The sequence below is a fragment of the Sturnus vulgaris genome, chromosome 1, assembly GCF_052056855.1.
Source record: "Sturnus vulgaris isolate bStuVul1 chromosome 1, bStuVul1.hap1, whole genome shotgun sequence".
Taxonomy (NCBI): domain Eukaryota; kingdom Metazoa; phylum Chordata; class Aves; order Passeriformes; family Sturnidae; genus Sturnus; species Sturnus vulgaris.
In genome coordinates, this window is record NC_142243.1 from 207,626 (window position 1) to 212,973 (window position 5,348).

The window sequence follows — 5,348 nt, forward strand, 5'->3', positions numbered from 1 at the left end:
TGCACCCACACTACTCCACCCTACCTCCCCAACTCACCACAGCTCCTTACCTATTCCTGAAGGTTACCTGGATGGCATCTCCAAACAGGAAAAGGTCAAGGCTTCATCACAGGCTCCTGGAATACTTCCCGAGTTCTCAGGACAGTGCAAAACCACTTTTCTTAGCGAGGAGGGGTCTCACCTTAATAAAAGTGCAATGCCTAAAACACACCAACAGTAACGGACGCTTAGACTTGCACCAGAAATTGAGACCTTTACCACAAATAACTGCTTCTGTCACTGCTCACCTTGCCCACTTCCACCTGACAGCTGATATCCACCATCACTTCCTAAAAATAAAGAGAAAGAACAGTGCTGTAACACAGCCACCACTTATGCTTCCCCGACGAGGACAAACAGTCACCGACCTGCTTGGGGCAACCCCCTCACCCACAATGGGGCGCTCTGCTTCTGATTTAAACCATCTGCATCTGAAAGGAAGTTATGACAAAGGTTAAAGCCCTGCACAGCTCCAGAGGCCTTGTTTCTACCTAGGAAAACCATCCAGAATCCAAATATACTCTGCATTACAAATTTCAAGTCCCCAGCATTTATGCTTTTACCCCCACTCCCACACTGCGCAGCAGGGCAGAACGATCCCAGGCCAGACACGCAAACGCCTCTGACACAGGGGATGACAAACAAGGGGACGCAACAGCAAGAGAAAACTCATTCAGAAGAGCGACTGCAAGAACCGAGAGAACGAGGAAGGACACGGTCGAGATGAGAGCGACGCTGACCTGATGAGGCTCAGAGAAGCCGGCAGGAACAAGACGCTAACAGGACGATTCATTCCAAGAACCGCAAAGATGGATGCCTGAGAATCCTACGCTCAGAATCCTCTACCTATCTTCACACTCCTGCAAGTCCTACTCCACTGAAAATCGATCTCTGCAGCGCAGAGAACAAGACCTTAAAAAAGACATCTCATCTCTCTTGAGACGCATCCAATCAGATAACGATGCCTGTCCAAGCTCCTGAATCAAAGGTTTGAGGGTACCGGTGCCAGGCTGAGGAAGGAAGCAATCAGAGATGGCAAGAATGACGCCAGAGTTTCCAGAAAGAACCTTGAAGGGCAAAGGGAAAAGACATGCCACACGAGACACACTAAAGATACACAGAGCACGATAGACAAGTGACACAACAAACACCAGGACCGCTCTGCCCTGTGCACCTCGGCATCCTCAAACCGACACCTGAAATGGTCCAAGGGGACACAGCCTGGACGTCCTCGGCTCCAAACATGACTCAAAAATCCCTCCCGCAGGGTCTTGACCCCATATCCAACTTCCATCCTCCCTGTGCGTGGAAGCCCTTCACTTATCTCTCGGACATGTGGGGATGCGAACCCACAGCAGGTGCGAAGGTAGGCCGCCTCGTCCTCTGGCAATTCTGCGCTCTCAAAGCGCTGCTGTCATGGATGGCAGTTGCAATAAAGGAAATCAATGCATGATCTCAGCAGCACCATCGGCCTAAACACGACAATTTTGATGCTCACCATCTCCTGACAATGCCAGCACCCTCGGGCCACACGCTTCAGCCACACGCAGAGCCTGACGCCGTCATCACAGGGTATGCGTGGCTGAGGGGGGGACAAGGTGATGCGACATTGCTCAAACTTGAGTGCACCCACACTACTCCACCCTACCTCCCCAACTCACCACAGCTCCTTACCTATTCCTGAAGGTTACCTGGATGGCATCTCCAAACAGGAAAAGGTCAAGGCTTCATCACAGGCTCCTGGAATACTTCCCGAGTTCTCAGGACAGTGCAAAACCACTTTTCTTAGCGAGGAGGGGTCTCACCTTAATAAAAGTGCAATGCCTAAAACACACCAACAGTAACGGACGCTTAGACTTGCACCAGAAATTGAGACCTTTACCACAAATAACTGCTTCTGTCACTGCTCACCTTGCCCACTTCCACCTGACAGCTGATATCCAGCATCACTTCCTAAAAATAAAGAGAAAGAACAGTGCTGTAACACAGCCACCACTTATGCTTCCCCGGCGAGGACAAACAGTCACCGACCTGCTTGGGGCAACCCCCTCACCCACAATGGGGCGCTCTGCTTCTGATTTAAACCATCTGCATCTGAAAGGAAGTTATGACAAAGGTTAAAGCCCTGCACAGCTCCAGAGGCCTTGTTTCTACCTAGGAAAACCATCCAGAATCCAAATATACTCTGCATTACAAATTTCAAGTCCCCAGCATTTATGCTTTTACCCCCACTCCCACACTGCGCAGCAGGGCAGAACGATCCCAGGCCAGACACGCAAACGCCTCTGACACAGGGGATGACAAACAAGGGGACGCAACAGCCAGAGAAAACTCATTCAGAAGAGCGACTGCAAGCACGGAGAGAACGAGGAAGGACACGGTCGAGATGAGAGCGACGCTGACCTGATGAGGCTCAGCGAAGCCGGCAGGAACAAGACGCTAACAGGACGATTCATTCCAAGAACCGCAAAGATGGATGCACGAGAATCCTACGCTCAGAATCCTCTACCTATCTTCACACTCCTGCAAGTCCTACTCCACTGAAAATCGATCTCTGCAGCGCAGAGAACAAGACCTTAAAAAAGACATCTCATCTCTCTTGAGACGCATCCAATCAGATAACGATGCCTGTCCAAGCTCCTGAATCAAAGGTTTGAGGGTACCGGTGCCAGGCTGAGGAAGGAAGCAATCAGAGATGGCAAGAATGACGCCAGAGTTTCCAGAAAGAACCTTGAAGGGCAAAGGGAAAAGACATGCCACACGAGACACACTAAAGATACACAGAGCACGATAGACAAGTGACACAACAAACACCAGGACCGCTCTGCCCTGTGCACCTCGGCATCCTCAAACCGACACCTGAAATGGTCCAAGGGGACACAGCCTGGACGTCCTCGGCTCCAAACATGACTCAAAAATCCCTCCCGCAGGGTCTTGACCCCATATCCAACTTCCATCCTCCCTGTGCGTGGAAGCCCTTCACTTATCTCTCGGACGTGTGGGGATGCGAACCCACAGCAGGTGCGAAGGTAGGCCGCCTCGTCCTCTGGCAATTCTGCGCTCTCAAAGCGCTGCTGTCATGGATGGCAGTTGCAATAAAGGAAATCAATGCATGATCTCAGCAGCACCATCGGCCTAAACACGACAATTTTGATGCTCACCATCTCCTGACAATGCCAGCACCCTCGGGCCACACGCTTCGGCCACACGCAGAGCCTGACGCCGTCATCACAGGGTATGCGTGGCTGAGGGGGGGACAAGGTGATGCGACATTGCTCAAACTTGAGTGCACCCACACTACTCCACCCTACCTCCCCAACTCACCACAGCTCCTTACCTATTCCTGAAGGTTACCTGGATGGCATCTCCAAACAGGAAAAGGTCAAGGCTTCATCACAGGCTCCTGGAATACTTCCCGAGTTCTCAGGACAGTGCAAAACCACTTTTCTTAGCGAGGAGGGGTCTCACCTTAATAAAAGTGCAATGCCTAAAACACACCAACAGTAACGGACGCTTAGACTTGCACCAGAAATTGAGACCTTTACCACAAATAACTGCTTCTGTCACTGCTCACCTTGCCCACTTCCACCTGACAGCTGATATCCACCATCACTTCCTAAAAATAAAGAGAAAGAACAGTGCTGTAACACAGCCACCACTTATGCTTCCCCGGCGAGGACAAACAGTCACCGACCTGCTTGGGGCAACCCCCTCACCCACAATGGGGCGCTCTGCTTCTGATTTAAACCATCTGCATCTGAAAGGAAGTTATGACAAAGGTTAAAGCCCTGCACAGCTCCAGAGGCCTTGTTTCTACCTAGGAAAACCATCCAGAATCCAAATATACTCTGCATTACAAATTTCAAGTCCCCAGCATTTATGCTTTTACCCCCACTCCCACACTGCGCAGCAGGGCAGAACGATCCCAGGCCAGACACGCAAACGCCTCTGACACAGGGGATGACAAACAAGGGGACGCAACAGCAAGAGAAAACTCATTCAGAAGAGCGACTGCAAGCACGGAGAGAACGAGGAAGGACACGGTCGAGATGAGAGCGACGCTGACCTGATGAGGCTCAGAGAAGCCGGCAGGAACAAGACGCTAACAGGACGATTCATTCCAAGAACCGCAAAGATGGATGCACGAGAACCCTACGCTCAGAATCCACTACCTATCTTCACACTCCTGCAAGTCCTACTCCACTGAAAATCGATCTCTGCAGTGCACAGCTGTCAATGGCAGCTCAGAATAAGACAGTAAAACACTTCTGATTGGATGCTTCTAAAGAGAGATGAGATTCTGATGCCTGTCCTAGCTCCCGACTCAAAGGTTTGATGGCACCGGCGCAGGGACAGGAAAGGTGGGAATACAGATGCTAAGAATGATGCTAGAGGTCCCAATAAGCCCCTCGAAGGACAAAGGCAAAAGACATGCCACACAAGACACACTAAAGACACACACTGCACGATAGACAAATGACACGACAGACACCAGGGCCGCTCTGCCCTGCGCACGTCAGCATTACAGGACTTACCCTTTATATGGCCAAAGGGCACACATCTTGGACACCCCCATCTCCAAAGCTGGCTCAAAAATCCCTCCCGCAGAGTCCCGAATCCACATCCCGCTTTCATCCTCCCTGTGGGCGGAAGCCCTCGACTTATCTCTCCGACGTCCGAAGATGCGAACCCACGGCAGTTGTAAAGGGAGGCCACCTCATCCTCTGCAATTTCATGTTCTCACCAGGCTGCTGTCACTCATGTCAGCCGCTATAAATGAAATCAACCATCAGTGTATGATCTGAGCAGCACCATCAGCCAAAACATGACAATTCTGCCGCTCACCATCTCCTGACAACACTGGAGGGCCACACGCAGAGCCTGACGCCGTCATCACAGGGTATGCGTGGCTGAGGGGGGGACAAGGTGATGCGACATTGCTCAAACTTGAGTGCACCCACACTACTCCACCCTACCTCCCCAACTCACCACAGCTCCTTACCTATTCCTGAAGGTTACCTGGATGGCATCTCCAAACAGGAAAAGGTCAAGGCTTCATCACAGGCTCCTGGAATACTTCCCGAGTTCTCAGGACAGTGCAAAACCACTTTTCTTAGCGAGGAGGGGTCTCACCTTAATAAAAGTGCAATGCCTAAAACACACCAACAGTAACGGACGCTTAGACTTGCACCAGAAATTGAGACCTTTACCACAAATAACTGCTTCTGTCACTGCTCACCTTGCCCACTTCCACCTGACAGCTGATATCCACCATCACTTCCTAAAAATAAAGAGAAAGAACAGTGCTG